Below are 24,629 nucleotides of genomic sequence, written 5' to 3' on the forward strand. Positions count from 1 at the left end.
CCCGGGAGCTTCCGTCCAGCACCCATCACTTCTCAGAGAAGCAGGGCAGCAGTTCCCACGTGGGGGTGCGGCACGGGGGCTGCAGGGTGGCAGAAGTAGCCTGGGTGGATGTGTCACTGCCTGCCCCAAGCTGCTCTGACAACCCGACACTTGGCTCTCTCTAAATGTGCCCCCTCTTCACGGCGAAGAAACACCATCCCCAGGACACCACCACCCTGGAAACTGCCAGAAAGTCTAGCCACCTGCTCCATGAGGACAGAAGCCTCGCGCTCAGGCCAGCATGGGGACCAGGGCAGAGAGCCCGTCGTGTTGCCACTGTGGACCTGTGTAGAGGGCTCATCCCCACCTGCCTGGGAGCTCCACTGCGGGAGGGCCTCACACACCGGTCTGTCTGCCGGAGAAAGGGCTGTTAAACACCCGCTGAACGCACCTTGTGCTGAATGCGCCTCGAGCTGGAAGCTTCCATTTCTCGGCAGTGTCGACCCGCCAGGAGGAGTGGGGCATGGCTGGCGACTGGCGCTGGCATGGATGCAGAACTGGGCACTCTGGCTGAGTGGTTGCTAACTGAGCCAGGCATATGGAAATCCCACAACCCAACCCAGCTCCAGCTCTTGCCCCTACCCGAGCCCCTGCCACCGCCCCAGCCCCAGCCCCTGCCCTAGCCACAGCCTCAGCCCCAGCTCAACCCCTGCCCCCGCTGCCCCTGCTGCCCCTGCCCCAGCTCTAGTGATTTTACCCTTAAAAGCACTTCTGTGTGTGTCCGCAGGAAGACCCAAAGACCAGATTGTGGTGGCAAGTTGGATCTTAAGAGGCTTAGACTGGAAGTTTCCGAATGCGTAGGCAAACAGCCTGGCTGAGTCGCCCAGGCAAGGACAGTGAAGGGGCTTCATACACCTGTGTGGGGACTGTCTCAGGTGCGGTGCTGGGCAAGGAAGCCAGAGGAAAATGTGACAGGTCCATTAGCATCCAGCTCAACACCAGGCACGGCGCCTGCTGGCCGTCCTGTGCCCTCCATGGTGATGTTCGGCTTCCTTACAGCATAGCAGTCTTTGGATTAGCGAGAAGCAGAAGGAGGGAAACTTCCAGAGGTTGGCAGCCATGTGTCTTGAGCTGACTGGTGGCACACAGGTGATAACAAATTAAAAAAATATATCACTGCCTTGCCCACTTGAGGTGCGTGTGGCTTCTTGCGGGAGGGGTCACTCACGAAACTTTACCATGGCACGAAACGGTGTGAAATCTGCGATCCCCAGGGGATTGAGCAGAGACGCTCCCCTCAGCTCCCACCCCCAGCAGGTGCCAAAGGCAGAGTGGGGGGCTCCCCAGGGAGAGCTCCCAAAGCAGGCCTGGGGTGGGCCGCCTTCCCAGCAAGATGGTCAGCCAGCAGAGGGGACTTGGCTGGAGACGCCAAGCAGGGGAGTCGCGTGCTTTGGTGCAGGGGGACAGCCCAAGCCTGGCGTCTGCAGTGGGGGGCAGTGTGCCAGGCCAGCCTCCATCCCCAGCCCTTCTGACTGAGCAGCTGGGAGCCAGCGCTGGAGGAGTTGTCACTGCTGAAGAATTTGTCACTCTCCTCTGGCCGTTCGGTCCGGCACCTTCTGCCTGCCTCTGCTGGAACCCTGATCCTGACCTTGACCCTGGTCCCTTCCTCTCCTGGCTTCCCACTTGCCACCTGACGGGTCTGAAGGTTAGCGCAGGGTGGGGGGGGCAGGGTCAGACGCACAGCTTGGCTGCCATAGGAAAGGGGGGTTTGATTGTAAGAGGGTTGCACACTGGCCAGGGGCTGTCTGCTCCCAGGGCTTCAGCCAGCGGAGATGCTGTGCGGCCTTCGGCAGCACAGGTGCCGGTCCTTGTGGCCAGGGCTGCCTCCAGGCTCCAGGCCTGGGCTGCAGGTGTGTGCAGGCAGTGGCTGGACCAGGTCTCTGCTCATAAAATCCTCACATTCTCTCTCAGCCACAGTGTCCGCAGTGTTTCACACCAGGGTCTTCCCAGTGTCTGAGGACCCCTGGGTCTCAACTGGCAGCTGAGGGTGTCACGTAGGAAACCCCTACAAACCAGAGTTATTGAAACCGAAGGGGAGGTGGGTTCATGAAGTCTGATAAGTCAGGTGAAGCAAAAGAAAGGCTTGTTTGGTTACACTGTAACACGGCTGTCCTGGAGACTCCCTGACTGCGTTTGGGATGAAATGTGCTCAGGTCTCCCTGTGTTCCCAGTGTGGGGTCCCAGCAAGGAGAAAGGGGAGCCCACGTGCTCCCCAGACATTCCTTCCACAGGTCCCCCCAGGAGGCTTGGGGCTGGTGCAGGCCAGGAGAGCACGCCCAACCTATTCCTTCAAAAGCACTCGTGCAGCTGTGGCCAAGCCACCGGAGATTCGATGCAGGTGTCCCAGCTCACCCGGGATGGGAGAGTTTCTGCAGTGGGCAGGAACCAGCTGGGGGCCAGTTGCACCCTTGGGGGGCCTTCTGGGCTCCCCAGGTTAGAGGCACTCAGGGACGCCGGCTGCTGTATGGGTGCCTCCTTGACCACGGCCCCCCACCTCCACATCTCAGCCCGGGTTCTAATGTGGACAGAACAGGTGCCTGGTACCAGTTACCATCTGGATAGGCTCAGAGGCATCTTCCGCATTGCTTAAAAGAAGAGACCCACACGACCATTGCCACCATCCGTGGGGTCCCCAAACAGAAGGCAGAACCCACCCCCGCCTTCCCTTTCCACACATAGCATTCACAGGACACAGGAAGAGATGGACAGACAATAAGACAGGACAACAATAAACTGTAATGAAAGTTATTTGAAACCTGTAAGTTGTTTATTTCTGGAATTTCCCATTCAATGTATTGAAATCATGGTTAACTGTAATAACCCCACAAGCACGGATGTGGGGTGACACTGTCTGCAGGGCGGTGTGATGTCACGGCAGTGAGTGGGGGTCGCTGTCCGACACTGACAAGCAGTCCCATGTGCCCACCCGATTGCCAGCAGGACGAGAAAGTCTTGGTGAGCTGGTAAATAGGCAGGCATCTAATAAGGTCTGCGGAGCCAGAAGCCCCGCCCCCTTCCTGTCAGTTAAAAAGTGCCCCTCCTTCCCATAAGGCCTTTGTTAACATCCGGGGCCTGAGTGTGCAGGCCATAAAAGGAAGCAGAACCCGGATGTGCCGGCTTTCTTCCTGCTGTCGCGTGTGGGAGGTCGTTGAGCTGGAGCTCCGAGTGTGGACGGAGCCTCGTGCACAGCTCGCGTGGCCCAAGGGCTGAGTCCCTCCCGCGTGGCCCAAGGGCCGAGTCCCTCCCGCGTGGCCCAAGGGCTGAGTCCCTCCTGCTGGACCAAGGGCCGAGTCCCTCCTGCTGGACCAAGGGCCGAGTCCCTCCTGCGTGGCCCAAGGGCCGAGTCCCTCCTGCGTGGCCCAAGGGCTGAGTCCCTCCTGCTGGACCAAGGGCCGAGTCCCTCCTGCGTGGCCCAAGGGCCGAGTCCCTCCTGCGTGGCCCAAGGGCCGAGTACCTCCTGCTGGACCAAGGGCCGAGTCCCTCCTGCTGGACCAAGGGCCGAGTCCCTCCTGCTGGACCAAGGGCCGAGTCCCTCCTGCTGGACCAAGGGCCGAGTCCCTCCTGCGTGGCCCAAGGGCCGAGTCCCTCCCGCGTGGCCCAAGGGCTGAGTACCTCCTGCTGGACCAAGGGCCGAGTCCCTCCTGCGTGGCCCAAGGGCCGAGTCCCTCCTGCTGGACCAAGGGCCGAGTCCCTCCTGCGTGGCCCAAGGGCCGAGTCCCTCCTGCGTGGCCCAAGGGCCGAGTCCCTCCCGCGTGGCCCAAGGGCTGAGTCCCTCCTGCTGGACCAAGGGCCGAGTCCCTCCTGCGTGGCCCAAGGGCTGAGTCCCTCCTGCTGGACCAAGGGCCGAGTCCCTCCTGCTGGACCAAGGGCTGAGTCCCTCCTGCTGGACCAAGGGCTGAGTATTGCCCGCGTGGCCCAAGGACTGAGTCCCTCCTGTGTGGACTGAGCCTCGAGCACCGCCTTTGTTTCACTCTTCCACCAAGGAAAGCTCTCGGCCCCGCCTTGCTCCTGCTCCTCTCGGACGGCCGGGTCAGGGATGGGCCGCTCCTGCCGAGGTAGTGTTTTTTTCCCACCTTCTCTCCCCGATTTGTTGGGCTTCTCCCTGTGTGTGGCAGCCCACACTCGTGCGTGGATGTGTCCGAGTCCCTACTGCCCAGGGAACCCTCACCACAGAGCCGACCTGCTCGCTGCCCACGTCCCGAGGGGGCCGGGGTCCACCAGGTGCCCCGTCCTTGTGTTGTGGCCCCTGTTCACCCCCTTCTGCACTGGCTCCCCCAGGAAATGAGCGGGACGGTGAAGTTGCAGTGAATTAGGCACAGAGGGAGTGGTGGGTGGCACAGGGTGTCAGGGTGCAGGCTGGACGGATGCCCAGGCTTCTGGAGGAGCCTGTGGGAGTCTGTTTTCATGGCAGAGGGACATGGGTGGCCGTCGGTCAAAGCAGAGGGCACTGTGGTTACCCTGCCGCTGGGAGCCGCAGTCTCCCCGGGTCCCCTGGGGAACCCAGTTACGGCCAGAGCTTGTCTGAGCGAGGGCACGTGGTGGAAGATGGGAAAAGACAGGGCACGTGTGTTTACTTAAAGACTTGATTATGTGGAAAGCAGAGGGCAGAGCTTCCGTCCACAATTTACTGCCCCAAGCGGCCGCCCGGCTGGTCCCGGCCAGGCGGAGTCGGGAGCCTGCAGCTCCATCAGGGCTCCGTGCAGGTGCAGGGCCCGGCGGCCTTCCCAGGTGCAGGAGCAGGGAGCCACGTGGGAAGCGGAGCAGCTGGTGTCTCAGGAGGCAGCCCAGCGTGCTGGATCCCGTGCGTACCTGTGACTGCTGGCTCTTGGCCTGTTGCAGTCCCCACCCGGGGGCAGGGAGAGGAGGCCTGGCAGTCCTCACGGAGTGGTGGTCCCAGGAGTGGCCCTCACCCAGCCTGCTTGACACGCAGGTCATGGACCTCGCCTGTGGGTGTCCAAGAGATTGCATCCCCCTCCCGCTGCCTCTAGCCAACCAGGCTGGCCTGGCGCTTCCCCCAGCCCCTCCTGCCGCCAGAGCCCCCCCAACAAGGGTTCTGCCTCCTCCTTTTTCCTGTGCTTGAAGGGGTTCTAGGCAGAGGATGACCCTGTTAGAACTGTTCCCGCTGTGGGGAGGAAGGTGACCCTGAAACCCGCACTGCTCTCAGGCTGTGGAAGTGTCCCTGATGGCCCGGTCCAGGCCCCGGGACCTCTGACCTTCCTGTCACTGGCCGTTGCTCAGGACTTGGCTGGCACAAAATATTGTGCATGAGGAGCATGACAGCTGCAGGTCCAAGGTCAAGGTGCCAGAGGCTGCTGTGCTCCCGTGGGGCGGACACGGTGCTCCTGTAGGGCGGACACGGTGCTCCTGTAGGGTGCACATGGTGCTCCCGTGGGGCGGACACGGTGCTCCTGTAGGGTGGACACAGTGCTCCGGTAGGGTGGACACAGTGCCCTTGTGGGGCGGACACAGTGCTCCTGTGGAGCGGACACAGTGCTCCTGTAGGGCGGACACAGTGCTCCTGTAGGGTGCACATGGTGCTCCCGTGGGGCGGACACGGTGCTCCTGTAGGGTGGACACAGTGCTCCGGTAGAGCGGACACAGTGCCCCTGTGGGGCGGACACAGTGCTCCGGTAGGGTGGACACAATGCTCCCGTGGGGCGGACACAGTGCTCCCATGGGGCAAGACATGGTGCCCCTGTGAGGCGGACACGTGCTACCGTGGGGTGGACATAGTGCTCCTGGCCCTCTGATGGGGCAGACATGGTACCCCTGTGAGGTGGACATGGTGCTTCCGTGGGTGGACACGTGCTCCCGTGGGGTGGACATTCTGCTCCTGGCTCTCTGATGGAGCAGACACAGTGTTCCCAGCTCTCCTGCAGGAGGCCCCGCCTCCCAAGAGATCACAGAGGCTCTTGGCTCCAAGCACAAGGATTTGGGGATGATACAGCATTTGGACCGTGACAATTGAGAGGGAAAGTTAGCAGCACCCAGGGTGGGCCCCGCCAAGGGGAGTGTGTGACGCCCACCATGGGGGCAGGTCCTGCCTGCTGAGGGGATGGGGAGAAGGTTTGCTTGGTCCTGAGCCCTGCCGTAAGGGAAACCTGTGTGAGCTCAGCGTGGAGCTCAGCGTGAGGTCAAGGCAGCCCCTCCTGTGGCCGCTGCTGGGTTCAGGCAGACCAGGGAGTGAGAGGCACCTGCTGAGCGGGGGGCGCCAGCCTTGGGTGTGTCCCACCTGGAGCTAAGGGTCTGCGGCCACAGGACTTGTTGTCTGTTCCTTGTCATAGGCCAGATGTGCCAGTTTGCTGATTAAACCACTTGTCAGACTGGCTTCAAAGAAAATTCCCCCTTCACGTGAGCTGCTGGCCTTAGGAGATGCTGAAAGGAAGGGTCATGCCACCAGCTCCTCCATCTTCCCCCACGGGCTCTGTGGGGCTCTCGGAGCCCTGGCCAGCACAGGCAGGGAGAAGGGCCAGGGTGGTGAAGGTGACAGGCTCCGCAGGGGTCCTCATGTCGGATTTAAAACGTGGCGGGGTAGGAGTTCACGTGTCCCTGGTTTCCTAAAGTTTTGTGGGACCAGGTAGCCAGGTGTGCTGCAACCAGAACCTGTAAAGATCAGGCAGCCAGTATGAGCAGCACCCCCAGAGCTGATGAAATCTCACAGGCAGGGAGCAAGCCAAAACCAGAACGAGGCCTTGGCGTATCAGTAATCACAGTACACCGTGAGCCGCCTGAGCACGCTGCTTCACGGCAGAGCTGGGCAGAGTGGATGAAAACTGCGAGCCCGCTCTGCTGTCCGTGGGAGGTGAGCCCGCCGAGCCCACCTGCCCAGCACAGGATGGACCTCCCTGATGTTGCTGCCCAGTTCCCAGCGGTGCCCAGCAGTGGGATGGACTCTGCCCTCGGACATTCTGCCAGAGGTCTCTGCTCCAGGCCTCTCCTGGCAGGTGCAGTCCACACCTCACATAGCTCCCACGCAGGGTGGGGGAGGCTCACAGGGGTGGGTGTTGCCTGCAGGCCTAGGACAAGGGAAGGGGAGTCCATTGTAGTACCAGCAGAGCCAGGACAGTTCCCGAAGCCGAGAGGCAGGGGCACTGTGGAGGGAGCACCTGGGGCTTCCAGCTGCAGGGCTGAGGGTGACCAAGCTGAGAGGTAGCCTTGCAGGGCGAGCTCAGCACACGGCCTGCTCGGCCAGGGCTCTGCAGCTGTGTATCGCGGCTGCTGTCCGCGTGCGGCTGAGGTCTCCTACCACAGCGCCGCAGGCTAAGTGGAGTCTTAAAAATACACCACGATTGTTACTCAGAATTCCCTCCTCTTAAAAAAACTGCTGCTTTGGTGCTATTTTTTTTTCTCTCTGGCATTAAGCTGATTTATAAGCTCTTGATGTTTTTGGTCTCCATTTGGAGTAGGATCATGTTATTTTGATATGGTTATGGGATCTGTTCGCTAACTACCACTTTCTGTATTCTCTGGGCAAGTCCTCACGCAAGGGGCACTAGAGCGGCCTGTGGCAGTTAGGACCCAGGCAGTTATTATTGAGTCTACTTCTAGGGTTTCTCTCACATTCGGTGCTTTTAGACTATTTGTACTTGCTTTGGGTCGTTTTTGTAAAGGGTTGTCATTGGGATCTGATGTGGGACATGCGGCTGATGATTGAGGAATCTGGGGTGGCCCGGCCGCGCCCCCTAGAACTTCCCTGTAACTGCGTCCCGGGCTGGAGTCTAGGGGCCACATGGGTGTCTGATCTTGGGTTTTGGGGTTGCCGACAGTTTCAGGAATGGGATTATACTGTCAGTGTTGGCACTCTGGCAGCGGGGAGCCCCAACCCAAAGCAACATGTATTTCAAAGGTGGCGTAGAAGAGGGGAGAGACAGGGAGATTTTCCAACTGCTGGTCCGCTCCCCGCATGGTCGCAATGGCTGGGCTTCTGCCGGGCCGGAGCCGGGAGTCGGGAGCCGGGAGCCTCTTCCTAGTCTCCCATGCGGCTGCAGGGAATCGGGCACTTACGCTGTCTGTTGCTGCTTTCTTCGGTGCGTTAGCAGGGAACCGGATTCAGAGTGGAGTAGCCAGGACCTGAGAAGGTCCCCATCTGGGTGCCGGCGCTGCTGGCAGTGGGCTCACCCTCCCCGTGTCACAGCGCTGGCCCCAGGCTTTTCGTTTCTTAAATTTCTACATGCTGTCACTCGATGTGTGTGAAACCAGATGGTTTGAGGGCTGGCAGTGTTATGTCAATTAGTGATTTTATGGGGTAATTTGTAGTATCCTTATAATATCCATTTTGAAGACCATCTAATTTTATCACTTCATTGTTGGAGGCTCTGGGTAAGAGACTTAGTGCAACGAGTATGTTTATCTTTCCTTGAATACATGAGGTGGAAAATGCAGAAAATACTCTAAAAGCTGTGAGTGGCTACCTTCAGGGAGAGCAGTTACCCAGCCCCGGAGCTGCAGGCGGGACCAAGGGAAGGCTCGGCTGGACTTACAGCTGGCAGAATATATGCACACATGCATAACATGATTATGATTTTGTTTATATGAAGTGGACAGATTTCACATGGACGGCCACACAGATTGAGGAGTTTCTAGGTCCCCCACCCAACGCCCTCCTGCACTGTGCTCCCCCAGCCCCCTCCTCCGCCCTTATTATTTTTCCTAGTTTTTACAATAGCACATTTGTATTTTGTTTCTCAAGCACAGGTTTAACATTCCACTAAATAAATATATAAACACCTCGCAAGTAGAAATTAATGATCACAAAGCACAAAAAACAATTTAAAAAGCCCATTCCAGGCCCGGCAGCGTGGCCTAGCAGCTAAAGTCCTCGCCTTCAACGCCCCGGGATCCCATGTGGGCGCCGGTTCTAATCCCGGCAGCTCCACTTCCCATCCAGCTCCCTGCTTGTGGCCTGGGAAAGCAGTTGAGGACGGCCCAATGCATTGGGACCCTGCACCCGCGTGGGAGACCCGGAGGAGGTTCCAGGTTCCTGGCATTGGATCGGCGCGCACCGGCCCGTTGTGGCTCATTTGGGGAGTGAATCATTGGACGGAAGCTCTTCCGCTCTGTCCCTCCTCTCTGTATATCTGACTTTGTAATAAAAGTAAAAATATTCAAAAAAAAAAAAAACCATTCCTTGGATGTATAAACAGACCTTGCAGGATGTTACCTCCACCTATGGAGGATATAGGTACTCTGCATATTAATGATTGCAAATTAGGGAGCTGGTTTATTCCCCCAAACGTGCTGTTTTTCAGTTAGTTGGAAAAGACAAGATTTTCTTCTTTTTTCCCACAGTGTCTACACCATGTTGTCTTTACCCGGTCTTCTGCCAGCAGGCATCTGGGTTGATGTCCTGTCTCAGCTGGCATGTGGGGCGCAGATAACACTCTCATGCTGATTTCATTTCCTTTGGGTAAGTTGCCCCAAGTGGGATGATTGGGTCCTGCGCGTGTCTGTTTTCAGATCTCTGAGGAGATCTGTCTACTGATCCGCCAGCTGTGGGCTATGAGCGCCTTGTTCTCCGCCTCCTGGCCAGCACTGCACTTGTAGTCTGGGTGGGGTGAAGTGAGGCGCCGTGTCCGGTGGGCAGGGATGCTGAGCTGCCGCCACAGGTGTGCTGGCCATTTGGAAATGCCTTTTTCTCAGTGGAATGCTTTGCTGTTGTGGACTTGGTGAGCTCTGTACAGATTCTAGTTGGCAGATCTCTCCTCCTGTACCATTGGCCGTCTCTATTCTGCTGACGTCCTTTGTGGTCCTTGAGCTTCTTGGCACGGTGTGACCCCATTTGTTTCTTTTGTTTTGATTACCTTTGCTTCTGGGGCCCTTTCTAAGGAGTCTGTGTCCTACAGAGCACCCCCAGTAATCTGATGGTGTTAGTTGTAGGTTTAGCTCCTTGATCCATTGAGAGTTGATGCTTGTGCAGGTGTAAGCTAGGGTTTGGTATCTTGCTCCAAGACACACGTGGGTCCAGTTTCCCCAGCACCCGTTGTTGCAAACATGTCTCTTCTCCCTGGATTTGCCTTGGCTTGTTTGCTTGTCAGGAATCAGTTGGCTCTAGGTGTGTGGGCTGACTTCTGGAAGCTCTGTTCTTGTGTGTCGATCTTCAGGTCTGGTTCCGGGCCGGCCATCTGTTTGCGTCACCACTGCAGGGAGCTTGAACCCTGGTGCTGTGATGTCTCTGGGTTTATTTTGTGGGTTAGGATTGCTTTAGCTATTTGGGGTCTCTGTGATCCCATATGAATCTTGGCATCATCTTCTGAGAAGAACGCGGTAGGTGCTTTGATGGGGATCAGATTAAATCTGTAAATTGTTTAAGGTGGAATGAACACGTTGAAGATATTCTGTCAATCCCTGAACGTGGAAGGTTTTCTATGTTTTCTTGTTGTCTTCTATTTATTTAATGTTTTGTAATTTTTATCAAGAGATCCCTCACATCCTTGGTTAATTTTTTTTTTAAGTTTTGAACAACAGATTGACTTCAACTTTATGTTTATTGTACAAAGTAGTAGAGTGCTTTGTGAGAGAATTGAACATTTCTGCCAACACAGTAGTGGCCACAAAGTGTGTGTCTGAGCCAACTTCCTGCTGACGTGGGAAAAGCAGGAGCGATGGCTTAGGTGTGGCCCAGCAGGTGTGGCCCAGCAGGTGTGGCCCAGCGATGCTCAGCCACTGCAGGCGGCACTGCAGGCGGCGTCTCCCCCCGCCCTTTCTCTCTGTAACTCTTCCAAATAAATACATCATAAAAACTTTGGTTGCTACCCTTTCATTCTAAGTAAGAAACAAACATCATACAAGTTAGTCTTTCCAACTTTATTATGTTTAAATTAAAATGGCTTAGTTTTAAATAAAATACTTAGGTCTACAAGAGAAATCATATCAGGCTATTAACACTTTAGCCGGTTTCTAGTCAAAGTCATGCACAATTATTTTCTAAGAGAGCGAAGGTGATGAAGAATAGACTTGAAGACAGACCTGCTCTTCCGACTCCTAAGGCAAGCCACGAGCCCTCACGGGGTCCCACATGACGTTGGGGGCTAGGCGACACCCAGCCCCCAGCTCTCACGGGGTCCCACATGACGTTGGGGGCTAGGCGACACAAAGCTTCCTCTAGTATCTGTGACCAAAGCAGATAGTGAGGACCATCTCTGGGTGAAAGGTCACAGGTGCTTAACCTTCTTGAAAAGAAACAGACTCTAAACCTTTCAGGCGCAACTAGTTACAAGTTTCTTTCAGAAATGTTTCTTGAATTTCTCTTCACAGACACTAGGTCCGTGTTTTTCATGTTCTTCTGGTGTTGCCCCCATGTCTTCAAGACCACCCTTCTCTCATAGCAATTTTCCACATTCCCAGGCACTGAAAATAAGTGAAACTAGATGAATTTACAAGAAACGATGTATAGAAATGAACAAAATGCCTGAAACATTAACAATGAAAAAGTGGCAGCTACATTCAGGGAGTCATTTCCGCTCTAACCAGCTAACCAGCAGACGGCTTGAGGGAGGCGGATCACAGGTCCAATGGGCACAGAAGACTCCTCTTCCCCCTAGGTCCTAAATTGTTGGCCCTGTACATTTAGTGAAAGAACCAGAATCCAAGCAGGTTACCTGAATATCTCTAACAGGAAGGGTGTCTCAGAACTGGGCCCACGTTGTGTTAAAAGCAAAGAAGCGTCATCTTCATTCTAACAGCAACCCAGGCTGCGCGTGTCGTCCATTGGTCCATTGCAGGAACGTGGACGTTGAGCGCAGGTTGGAACTGATTCCGTCTGGACCAGGTCTGTCCGGACTGCTCTTCCACCCCGGGCTTTTGCCGCTGTGCTTTGCTGTCTGTCAGCGAGACAGTTGCGACACTGGGAGCAGAGTGAAGCGTGTGGCTTGGGCGGAGGTTAGGCTGTTTCCACTCAGTTCTGTTTCTGCTTTTCTTGTCCCCCAACTCAGAGCTTCAAAATGGAGAAAGGTGCAGAAAAAAGCCAGTACGCAAATATCCCCCCTATCGTGTGCATTGCGCTTTCTCATTTTTTATAAAAAGTTATTTACATGAGGGGGACTTAAAAGAGTTCATGGAAAAAACCAGAAGCTGAGAGGCATTTTCTATGAGCTTTATGAACATTTGTCATGACTAAATATATATTTTGAAAATACAGAGCTGGCTGCACAATACAGGCTGAATGAGGTCTGTCCCTGGGCCCTCTGCCTGTAACGTGTGCTTGCAGGTCAGAAATCCACTGTGCTTCTGGCTCTGAGGAGTGGCTGTTGGCTGTGGGCGGCAGGTTACGGCAGCAGCCGCAGTCCTGGCGCCGTGGGCGTGCTGGCCCAAGTCCTGGCCGTCTCACTGGGATCCAGCGCCCTGGTAATGTACCCGAGGAAGCAGAAGGCCCAAGCACCCGGGCTTCTTACAGCCCGAGAGACCCTCATTAGAGTTCCAGGTTCCTGGCATCAACTCGCATCAGCCCAGCTCCAGACACGCAGTCATTTCAGGAATGAACCAGCGGGTGGGAGTCTTCTCTCTAATTCTCTCTCTCTCTGTAAGCCTGCCTTTCAAATAAACAAATATATATAGGGCCTGGCACAGTAGCCTAGTGGCTAAAGTCCTTGCCTTGCATGCGCTGGGATCCCATATAGGCACCGGTAATACTCCTGGTGGCCCCGCTTCCCATCCAGCTCCCTGCTTGTGGCCTGGGAAAGCAGTCAAGGATGGCCCAAAGCTTGGGGACCCAGAAGAGGCTCCTGGCTCCTAGTTTCCGATCAGCGCAGCTCCGGCTGTTACAGCCACTTGGGAAATGAATTATCAGATGGAAGATCTTCCTCTCTGTCTCTCCTCCTTTTTGTATATCTGACTTTGCAACAAAAATTAAATAAATCTTCAGGTAAGTTCTGAATTGAATAGACAATAGCATTGGGAATTCCCATTTCTTAAATGCCTCTATCAGAAGGATTAAAAAGAATTCCTGCAACAGCAAATCTCTCACTGGCCAAACAAAAGAATTTGTTCTCCTGATCTACTGTTTCCACTGAGCACCATCTCTTCCTTCTTGCAAAAGCCCTTTGTATGTCCTGAAATCAGGCAACACGTGGACTGTCGCTGCTGCATCTTCCGTGTCTGTAACAGCCTGAGACACGCCACACACACCGTTCTCTCGATTAAGCACAGCTGCTTCATCCATAACACGGTCTCCTTTAGATGGTTGGTTACGAGCTTTCCTCCCGCATTTATCAGAATTGCTTCTTCCTCTTCTGCTGTACGTGTGTAAAAGTTGTCTGCAGGGCCGCAGCCCAGCTCAGAGGGCTTGGCTCGGGAACACCTGTGTGCACCGGGGCCCGGCGTCTCCAGTGCTGCTTGAAGCTGGTGTTCTTCAAACAGAATTTCATTCACTGATTCCTGAATTGAAGCTCTGTGATGATAATGTTAGTATGCAAAAAAATCAACCCGATACATTTCTTCTCCAAAAAGATATTCCCAAACTTGTCTTTGAACATCCCAGCTCCCCAAGTGGCCCTTCTGGAAAGGCGACACGTGGAAGAGTCCCCAAGGGTCCTTTATTTCATCTGTTTGGTTAGCAGTGAAAGCTCTAAGACGTGCTGTTTTTGGTCTGAACTGACAGTTAGGAATGGCCGAGGCTTGTTCATGGCTGCAGCGTGGTTGAGTTTAACTGAGGTATTTACAGTTGTTTGTAGCTATAGTGGATGGGACTGAACTGGCAAGTTGTTGCTCAGCCGTGGGATTGTTGGTGTATACATAGGCTGTTGATTCTTGAATGTTGATTACGTACCGTACAACTTCCCAAACTCTCCGTGAGTCCCAGTGGTCTCTGGTCTTTGGGCTGCCCCGTGTGGGAGCAGGCTGTCTCTGGGCTGCCCCATGTGGGGGATCAGGCTGTCTCTGGGCTGCCCCGTGTGGGGAATCAGGCTGTCTCTGGGCTGCCCTGTGTGGAGGAGCAGGCTGTCTTTGGGCTGCCCTATCTGGAGGATCAGGCTGTTTCTGGACTGCCCCGTGTGGGGGATCAGGCTGTCTTTGGGCTGCCCCGTGTGGGGGATCAGGCTGTCTCTGGGCTGCCCCGTGTGGGGGATCAGGCTGTCTCTGGGCTGCCCCGTGTGGGGGATCAGGCTGTCTCTGGGCTGCCCCGTGTGGGGGATCAGGCTGTCTCTGGGCTGCCCCGTGTGGGGGATCAGGCTGTCTCTGGGCTGCCCCGTGTGGGGGATCAGGCTGTCTCTGGGCTGCCCCGTGTGGGATCAGGCTGTCTCTGGGCTGCCCCGTGTGGGGGATCAGGCTGTCTCTGGGCTGCCCCGTGTGGGGGATCAGGCTGTCTCTGGGCTGCCCCGTGTGGGGGATCAGGCTGTCTCTGGGCTGCCCCGTGTGGGGGATCAGGCTGTCTCTGGGCTGCCCTGTGTGGGGGATCAGGCTGTCTCTGGGCTGCCCCGTGTGGGGGATCAGGCTGTCTCTGGGCTGCCCTGTGTAGGGGATCAGGCTATCTCTGGGCTGCCCTGTGTGGGGGAGCAGGCTGTCTCTGGGCTGTCCCATGTGGGGGATCAGGCTGTCTCTGGGCTGCCCCGTGTGGGGGATCAGGCTGTCTCTGGGCTGCCCTGTGTAGGGGATCAGGCTGTCTCTGGGCTGCCCTGTGTGGGGGATCAGGCTGTCTCTGGGCTGCCCTGTGTAGGGGATCAGGCTATCTCTGGGCTGCCCTGTGTGGGGGAGCAGGCTGTCTCTGGGCTGCCCTGTAGGGGATGAGGCTGTCTCTGGGCTGCCCTGTAGGGGATGAGGCTGTCTCTGGGCTGCCCTGTAGGGGATCAGGCTGTCTCTGGGCTGCCCTGTAGGGGATGAGGCTGTCTCTGGGCTGCCCTGTGTGGGGGAGCAGGCTGTCTCTGGGCTGCCCTGTAGGGGATCAGGCTGTCTCTGGGCTGCCCTGTAGGGGATCAGGCTGTCTCTGGGCTGCCCTGTGTGGGGGATCAGGCTGTCTCTGGGCTGCCCTGTAGGGGATGAGGCTGTCTCTGGGCTGCCCTGTAGGGGATCAGGCTGTCTCTGGGCTGCCCTGTAGGGGATGAGGCTGTCTCTGGGCTGCCCCGTGTGGGGGATCAGGCTGTCTCTGGGCTGCCCCGTGTGGGGGATCAGGCTGTCTCTGGGCTGCCCCGTGTGGGGGAGCAGGCTGTCTCTGGGCTGCCCCGTGTGGGGGATCAGGCTGTCTCTGGGCTGCCCCGTGTGGGGGATCAGGCTGTCTCTGGGCTGCCCCGTGTGGGGGAGCAGGCTGTCTCTGGGCTGCCCCGTGTGGGGGATCAGGCTGTCTCTGGGCTGCCCTGTGTGGGGGAGCAGGCTGTCTCTGGGCTGCCCTGTGTGGGGGAGCAGGCTATCTCTGGGCTGCCCTGTGTGGGGGATCAGGCTGTCTCTGGGCTGCCCTGTAGGGGATCAGGCTGTCTCTGGGCTGCCCTGTGGGGGATGAGGCTGTCTGCCAGCAGGGAGGGCCTGGCTCCCTCCACTTTAGGGTCTTCCTCACGGCTGGGGGCTGACCTGAACCGCTGTGGGCAGAGTGCGCGTGTGTTCTGGCTCCATGGGATCCGTGGGAAGGCCTCCACTTGCCCCGTTCAGCTGCTGCCTGTGGGTTTGCAGATACTGCCTTGATTGGGTTGAGGAATGATCTTTCTATGTCCTCGTTGCTTGAGATGTTTGCCATGAAAGGGTGTTGCATTCTATCAAATTTTTCTGCATATTGAGATAACCACAGAATTACAGAGAGGGAGTGTGTGTGTGTGAGAGAGACCTTCCATCCGCTGGTTCACACCCCAAATGGCTGCAATGGCTGAAGCTGAGCCGATCCAAAGCCAGGAGCCAGGAGTTTGTTCTGTGTCTCCCATGTGGGTGCAGATGCCCAAGGACTTGAGCCATGCTCTCTGCCTTCCCAGACCCTGAGCAGGGAGCTGGATTGGAAGTGGAGCAGCCGGGATATGAACCAGTGCCTCTGTAGGAGGCCAGCACTGCAGCAGAGGTTTAGCCTACTATGCCCCATCATATGGTTTTTATTCTTCAGTTTGTTACTGTGGTGTGTCACACTGACTTGCATACGTTGACCCATCCCTGCATGCCAAGGGCAAATCCCACTCAGCCTGGGCCAGTGGCCCTTCTGACCTGCTGCTGGGTTTGAACAGCTAGTGTTTTCTTGGAGTTTCTGCATCTATTCATCGGGGAGATTCGTCTCTAGCTCTCTCTCTGTTGTATCATTATCTTTTGGAATTAGGGTGATGCTGGCCTCATACAAGGAGTTGGGAAGAATTCCCTCTGTTTCAACTGCTTTGAACAGTGGGAAAATAATTGGAATTAGTTCTTGAAAAACGTTCAGATGTGAAGCCATCTGGCCTGGGCTCTTCTTTGTTTTCGGGTCTTTATGTTTTGGGTCTTTATGTGGTCCAATCTCTGTCCTGGTTATTGGGCTGTTTAGGCTTTCTATGTCGTTATGACTTCATTTAGGTAGGTTTCTCTCTGTCTTTTTAAGATTTATTTATTTGTATTGCAAAGGCAGATATACAGAGAAGGAGTGACAGAGAGGAAGATCATCCATCCGTTGATTCACTCCCCGAGCGGTTGCAACAGCCAGAGCTGAGCTGATCCGAAGCCAGGAGCCAGGAGCCTTTTAGGTCTCCCACATGAGTGCAAGGTCCCAAGGCTTTGGGCCGTCCTCTACTGCTTTCCCAGGCCACAAGCAGGGAGCTGGATGGGAAGTGGAGCTGCCGGGATTAGAACTGGCGCCCATATGGGATCCTGGCATGTGTTTAAGGCAAGGACTTTAGCCTCTAGGCTATCACACTGGGCCCTTTTTTCCCCCGAAGATTTATTTATTTTATTTGCAAGGCTGAATTACAGAGAGCGAGTAGGGGAGAGACAGAGACCTGCTGTCCCTGATTTCCTCCCCAAGGGGCTGCTATGGCAGAGCGGGGCTGACCGGAAGCTGGCCCAGGTGGCCCTGGGTGGCCCAGGTGGGAGAGGGGCCCAAGGGCCGGGGCCATTGTCTGCGGCTTCCCTGGGCCGTTGACGTAGAGGTGGATCAGAAGTGTTGCCCTCTGGACACGAACTGGTACCCAGATGGGACGCTGGCACACAGGTGGAGGGTTAGCTCCTGGTCCCCGGGTCCAGAAACGTATCCGCTTCTTAAAAATGTTCAAATGTGCTGGTCTCTGGCTGTTGTAGCAATACCTCATGAGTCTGTATTTCCGAGGTATTTGTTGTTAGTTTCTCTTTTCATCTGTGATTTCATTGGTTGGGCTCCTCTCCCTCTGTTTTGGTTGGCTGGGCTATGGTGTGTCAATTTTTGTTTGTTTAAAAGAAAACCAGCTCTTTAGTTCACTGATCTTATTTTTTAAATTATTTTGGTTTATTCTTTAGTTTACATTTGTCTTTCTAGCTTTGGGTTTGATCTATTCTCTAGGCCCTTGGGCTGCATTAATATGTCATTTGTCTGAAGCCTTTCTGCTTTGTTGACGAAGACGTTCATTGCTAAGTGTCCTTCCTAACACTGCTCTTGCTGTTCCTGCAAATTTTGATGTTTTGTGCTGTCATCTTCGTTCCTTTTGAGAAATTTTTGATTTCAGTTTTTTTGGGGGGGAAAGGTTTATTTTTATTGGAAAAGTTGGTTTACAGAAAGGATAGACAGCGAGAAAGATTTTCCACCTGCTGGTTCACTCCCCAAATGGCCATGATTGCCAGAGCTAAGCTGATCTGAAGCCAGGAGCCAGCAGCTTCTTCCAGGTCTCCCACATGAGTGCAGGGGCTCAAGCACTTGGACCGTCCTCCGCTGCTTTCCCAGGCCACAAGCAGGGAGCTGGATGGGAAGTGGAGTAGCCAGGACATGAACCAGCACCAATATGGGATCATGGCATTTGCAGGTGGAGGATTAGCCAGTTGAACCATTGTGTTGGCCCCTTGATTTCACATTTTATTTCTCCTGTGACCCACTGTTATTCAGCAGTATATTGTTCAGTGCCTGTGTGTTGGCATGGTTAAGATGTCACCATTGTTTGAAAATCTCAAGGCCTGCTTTGTGAAGGCCTGCCATGTCGTCTACCCAGCACTGGTGCGGTGGAATGTTCTTAGGTAGCCGTTCAGGTGCGTTTGCTCCGTCGTATGGCTGAGCTCTTTGCTTCTGTGTTGATTGTAGAGTCCATCTGTCCAGTGATGGACGTGGAGTGTTTAACCCCCACCTGTATTGTACTGGAGTCTGGGTCTCCCCGTGGATCCATTACCAGTTGTTCAAACAGCCAGGGGCCGTGGGATTGGGCGCTTGGATCCATTACCAGTTGTTCAAACAGCCAGGGGCCGTGGGATTGGGCGCTTGCACATTTATTTCTTGTTGAGCTGATCCCTTGGTCATGATGTAATTCCTCTTTTCGAAAACCTTGAATACTTTTTGTGTTGAAGTCTGGTATTAGAATGGCTGTACCTACTTGTCTTGCTTTCTGTTGCCTTGAAATGTCTTCTTCTGCCCTTCCTCTGCGTCTTCAGTGGTGAGATGTGTTTCCTGCAGGTAGCAGGTGGACGTGTTCTGTTTTTAATCCACTCAGCCAGTCTGATATTTTGGAGTTTTTGTCATTGGTGTGTGGGCTTATTATTGAGAGGTTACGATTGGGTCCTACCATTTTTCCATAAATGTTTTTATTTTTTGCTTTGGATTTCTTTTGTATTTTTACTAGGAGATTTTCTATCTTTGTGGTCTTCTGTTGTGGTTTTCTATCTGTGTGTAGCACATGCTTAAGCATCATTTGTAAGACTGGCTGGTGGGGGGCCCGGCGGCGTGGCCTAGCAGCTAAAGTCCTCGCCTTGAATGCCCTGGGATCCCATATGGGCGCTGGTTCTAATCCCGGCAGCTCCACTTCCCATCCAGTCCCTGCTTGTGGCCTGGGAAAGCAGTTGAGGACGGCCCAATGCTTTGGGACCCTGCACCCGCGTGGGAGACCTGGAGGCAGTTCCTGGTTCCCGGCTTCGGATCGGCGTGCACCAGCCCGTTGCGGCTCACTTGGGGAGTGAATCATCGGATGGAAGATCTTCCTCTCTGTCTCTCCTCCTCTCTCTGTATATCTGACTTTGTAATAAAAATAAATCTTTAAAAAAAAAAAAAGAGGCTGGTGGGACCCAGCGAGGTAGCCTAGTGGCTAAAGGAAGGACACAGCGGGTCCATGTGGCGTTGGGGTGAGCACAGAATTCTGCTGCCACAGAGCCTGGGCAGTCTTTGCGCTTGCTCTTTGATGTCAGACACACGGAGTAGCAAGAGGCCCAGAGGCACTCGGTATGAGACGGTGTGATGCCCGAATGCCTGGTGTTTGTGGTGGGCTCCACTGCAGGTGGGAGCCAGGGAGTCGCTAGGTGTCCCTACAGCTGGACAGCCAGGGAGCAGCTGTGTCCCTACACCTGCTCCTGGGAGTGCCTGCCTGGGGACATTGTGCCCCCGAGCCTGGAGCAGTGTGTGGAGTGGTGTGCAGTCCCACCATACAATTGGCACAGACCCAGAGCCTGGGGAAGCACCTGTTCCTCTTACAATTCACTAGCTTTGTGTGAGTGCTGTGGAGTGCGTGTCTGTGTGGAGTGCTGTGGAGTGTGTGTGTGTGTGCTGTGGAGTGCGTGTCTGTGTGTGTGTGCTGTGGAGTGTGTGTGTGTGTGCTGTGGAGTGTGTGTGTGTGCTGTGGAGTGCTGTGTGTGTGTGTGTGTGTGCTGTGGAGTGCTGTGTGTGTGTGCTGTGTGTGTGCTGTGTGTGCGTGTGCTGTGGAGTGCTGTGTGTGTGCTGTGGAGTGCTGTGTGTGCTGTGGAGTGCTGTGTGTGCTGTGGAGTGCGTGTCTGTGTGTTCTGTGTGTGTGCTGTGTGCGTGTGCTGTGTGTGCTGTGGAGTGCTGTGTGTGTGCTGTGGAGTGCTGTGGAGTGGTCTGTGTGTGTGCTGTGGAGTGGTCTGTGTGTGTGCTGTGGAGTGCTGTGTGCTGTGTGTGTGCTGTGGAGTGGTCTGTGTGTGTGCTGTGGAGTGCTGTGTGCTGTGTGTGTGCTGTGGAGTGGTCTGTGTGTGTGCTGTGGAGTGCTGTGTGCTGTGTGTGTGCTGTGGAGTGGTCTGTGTGTGCTGTGTGTGTGTGCTGTGGAGTGGTCTGTGTGTGTGCTGTGTGTGTGTGTGCTGTGGAGTGGTCTGTGTGTGTGCTGTGTGTGTGTGTGCTGTGGAGTGCTGTGTGTGCTGTGGAGTGCTGTGTGTGTGTGTGTGCTGTGGAGTGCTGTGTGTGTGTGCTGTGTGTGTGCTGTGTGTGCGTGTGCTGTGGAGTGCTGTGTGTGTGCTGTGGAGTGCTGTGTGTGTGTGCTGTGTGTGTGCTGTGTGTGCGTGTGCTGTGGAGTGCTGTGTGTGTGCTGTGGAGTGCTGTGTGTGTGTGTGGAGTGCTGTGTGTGCTGTGGAGTGCTGTGTGTGTGTGTGGAGTGCTGTGTGTGCTGTGGAATGCGTGTCTGTGTGTTCTGTGTGTGTGCTGTGTGCGTGTGCTGTGTGTGCTGTGGAGTGCTGTGTGTGTGCTGTGGAGTGGTGCTGTGTGTGTGCTGTGGAGTGGTCTGTGTGTGTGCTGTAGAGTGCTGTGTGCTGTGTGTGTGCTGTGGAGTGGTCTGTGTGTGTGCTGTGGAGTGCTGTGTGTGTTGTGTGTGTGTGCTGTGGAGTGCTGTGTGTATGTGCTATGTGTGTGTGTGCTGTGGAGTGGTCTGTGTGTGTGCTGTGGAGTGCTGTGTGTGTGCTGTGGAGTGCTGTGTGTGTGCTGTGGAGTGCTGTGTAGTGCTGTGTGTGTGTGTGCTGTGTGTGTGTGTGCTGTGGAGTGCTGTGTGTATGTGCTATGTGTGTGTGTGCTGTGGAGTGGTCTGTGTGTGTGTGCTGTGGAGTGCTGTGTGTGTCCTGTGTGTGTGCTGTGGAGTGCTGTGTGTGTGCTGTGGAGTGCTGTGGAGTGCTGTGTGTGTCCTGTGTGTGTGCTGTGGAGTGCTGTGTGTGTGTGTGCTGTGTGTGTGCTGTGGAGTGCTGTGTGCTGTGGAGTGCTGTGTGTGTGCTGATGTTGCCTGTGGCACTGGATTTGGTGTTTGTTGCAGGAAATGCCTCTGCACCCTCCCTTGACTTGAACTTGGTGCTGACTGCTTCCTGTTCCGGTGCCTGGGTCGGGGTGCAGGGGAGAGAAGTGATCCTACATGGCCCGTAACATTTGGTGATACCTTGCCTGTCCTAGCCTCAAGTCAGTGCTCTTTGGCTTCTGTGCCAGGAAATAACCCCCGCCACCTGGCGCGGCAAGCCCGTCTCCTCCACCACGCGCCACGGGACCCACGGGAGCGGGCTCTGCTGGCCACTGTGTCACTGCGGCGTCCATGCTGGTTGGTTCCCCATTCAGCCATCTTGGAATCTCCCATCACTTTCTCTGATCTTGATTCCTTTCAGCATCGAGAAGCCTGGGTTTTACCCTTCCCTGTCCCTGTTCCTTCTCCATGTTCTCCCCACTGCCTCCGGGTTGCCCGTTAGGCATTTGTGGGACGGCTGTCTCAGCCCGTGTCAGACCACGTCCGTGAGCTCGCTCTGGCCGCAATGTCCGTGTCTTCGTGTGGCTTCAGGCTTTGCTGGTTCTTGCTGTCAGCGCCAGTTGAAATGCGGGCACTTCAGAGATGACGTGTGGTGTCATCTGGAACTTGTCCTACAGTGGAGCTTTCCTGGGAGTGGGGAGGACCTTGCAAACAACCGGCTGCTGCAGCCCACCCCGCATGCGGTGTAATGTTACCTTCCCCATAAATATGGAGGAGACAGCACTCCTAATTCAGAATCTACAGGAAAAAAAGGAACTCCAGCTGGATTCGCTGCATTGCACGTTTATTCTTTCCCCAGTGTTGTGGTTCTGGCCTGCAAGATCTGTCCATGGCTTGTTAGATTCATCCGGAAGTGTGCTTTTTGGCGCGGAGCAACTGACGCCTGGAGTGTGATCTGTTGATCTGAAAGGCAGTAACAGCGGGGGAGACAGAGATCTTCCATCTGCTAGTTCACCTCCAGGGACTGCAGTGGACTCAGCCTGGGTCAGGCAGAGCCAGGGCCCAAGCAGGCGCAGTAGCAGGACCCTGGAGTGGAAGGGGAGCAGCCGGGATTTGAACTGGTGCTCACGTGGGCTGCTGCTGCCCCGGGTGGCGTCTCCCTGTGCCCGGTGCTCAGGTGGATCCCCTGTGCCAGGTGCTCATCTGGGCTGCTGTTGCCCTGGGCAGAGTCTCCCTGTGCCCGGTGCTCAGGTGGCCCGCTGCTGCCCCAGGCGGTGCCTGCTTGTGCCCGGTGCCTTGTGGTTTGAGGAAGTGTGGATCCTTCGTCCTTGTACCGGCTGTGACAGGGAGCGCTCAGCGTCTGCCTAGGGCGTGTGGCGTCTGCAGCCTTCTGAGCCATGCTTTGAGTTAGAGCTTTTCCCCTCTCGGCCCAGGTCTACTGCTACTTTTTTTTGGTTGTGAATGGATTACTGGATGTTGGATTTTAGCAAGCACTTCCCACATTAATTGGTGTGGTCATGTTTTTTTGCTTATTGTTACAGCAGCTGTATGGATGGATGTGTCAGCCAGTCCTGCAGGTGTGGGATAGGCCCCATTTTACTCTGGTGTTTAATACTTCATTTTGTAGATCTAGTCCATCTGTTAATGCCTCCTTGATAATTTTTGTTGATAGTTAATGTTCATGTAAGTCACTACCTGAGCTTTTTCGTGTTTTTCCCTGTGTGTGTCTGTGTGATTTCAGTGTCAGGCTAGTGCCGGCTTCCTGGAGTGCGTTAGAAATGTTCTCAGGCGTGAACTTCTCCTCGTCCTGGGGAGGAAGCCCAGGGTCTCTAGGTGGCTTCCTCCCACCGTGGCCGTGGGCGTGTGTGCCAGCAGCTGTGGCAGCGGCGGGCTCCCAGCCATGCCCCTGGAGGAAGGGGAGAGGCACTGTTCCTGCGAGTGGCCTGTGCTGTGCTGGCCGTGGGGTGCTCCCATTGTCCCCCCAGAGTCGCTCAGGCCCTGTCCCAATGACGGGGATGCAGCCGCTCTGCCCCCTCCTGCCCCTCCACCTCGGGGCTGTGCAGGAGGCTAGGCAGAGGGGCCGGGGTGCCTGCAGCCAGGGAGGGGACCTGAGCTGCCCACAGGTCTTGTGTGAATTCTGGGCACGTCGCACTTGCCCAACCTTCTGCCCAAGGAGGACAGGCTTTTCTTGGGGACTTTGTCAGCTGTGCCCATCAGGAGCCAGGTTTACTGTATCTCTGGCTTTCACATTGGGGTTCCCTGGGGGTTCAGTGGAAATCCCCAGATGGCGCTATCACAGCCCCAGCTGTCCCCTGAACTGGTGCCCATATTGGATCCGGACACCTGCAGGGAGAGGTCTAGCTCATTGAGCCATCATGATCAGCCCAATGTATATATAAATAAAACCTACAAATGAAATACTGATTTTGAAATATGAACTTGTTATGGGGTGCAGCCGGTGACAGCCAGCACCCATTGACAGTGGGCAAATGAAATGTGGCTGTGTCCCCTACCCTCTGTCCTGAAGGTGGGTTCTAACAGCAATGGAATGTTAATTCCATCCTCAGCCACTCTTCCCCGTCCCCCACTACCCCGATCTAGGTGTTTCTGCCTGCCCCTCACTCCGCCAGTCATGTAGGAAGCTTTACTGTTTTTCCTTAGTAACTGGGTTGGGCCTGTTGTGGTTGGCAGTGCAGCGCTCCTGGGCACTGCAGCTGGCTGCTGGCATCTCTGGAGTCTGCCGACACCTGCCATAGCTCGGGCACCGACGCTGGTGAATGACCAGATTTAGATTTTCATTGGCTTTTTTTTTTTTATATTCCTGCCAGACTCCCCTATGATGCAAGTCACCGTCATGGCTCCCCTGTCTGTGACGGGGTCGCTGACCCCCATGGCCTGCCCAGCTGACCCCTCCCCAGGGCCCTGTGCTATCCCAAGCATCTTGTGGCCAGGTGGGCACAGGCTGGCAGCAGCAGGCACACAGCACTGGCCTGTGCCAAAGTCGGCTGCACATCCCCTTAGTGCAGAAATGAGTGTCAGGAACAGTGATGGCCTTGGCCTCGGCCAGGTGTTGACCTGGTCCTGGGGGTGTGTGCTAAGGATGGCCAGGCCCCCACGGACCCCGACGGGCCTCTGTGTTTTCCATCTTAGGGCAGGATTCTGCCTTGCTTGGAAGGCCAAACAGAAGCTGAGTTCAGAGCGGCGCACAGGGAGGCGGGACGCAGCAGGGAGAGCGAGGTGTCGCTGGCCACTGTAACAGTACAAACGAGGAGGCGCGCTCGGCCCTGAGCTCTGCGTGAGGGAGTGGACGGGCCTGCTTCCCACCTGGGAGGCCCACCCGGCCTTCACGGGAGGCAGGCTGGTTCCGGAGAGTAGCGGCTAGGGCAAGGGCTGGGAACTGTGGGTCTGCTGGGCACTTTGCCTTATTCCACAGCCCTGGTGGAGGGCCAGGCTGCAGGGCTGGGCAGTCTCAGAGCTGTCCATCAGAGCAGGTGGACACGGTATGTGTATGTGTAAACTGGTGTCAGCCACAGCCACAGTGTGGGCTTACGGGCTCGCCTTCCTTGCGTGGCACTCGGCACATGGTGGGCATCCTGCAGGTGCTGCACATTCCTC

The 24,629-nt window shown here is 55.7% G+C and overlaps 1 pseudogene; it reads right to left on the minus strand.

Moving 5' to 3' along the window:
- Nucleotides 1-9,491: 9,491 nt before the first annotated feature.
- On the minus strand, nucleotides 9,492-21,367 carry LOC118757794 (actin-related protein 6-like; annotated as a pseudogene).
- Between the last annotated feature and the right edge of the window lie 3,262 nt (nucleotides 21,368-24,629).

Source organism: Ochotona princeps, chromosome 24, assembly GCF_030435755.1.
Source record: "Ochotona princeps isolate mOchPri1 chromosome 24, mOchPri1.hap1, whole genome shotgun sequence".
Taxonomy (NCBI): domain Eukaryota; kingdom Metazoa; phylum Chordata; class Mammalia; order Lagomorpha; family Ochotonidae; genus Ochotona; species Ochotona princeps.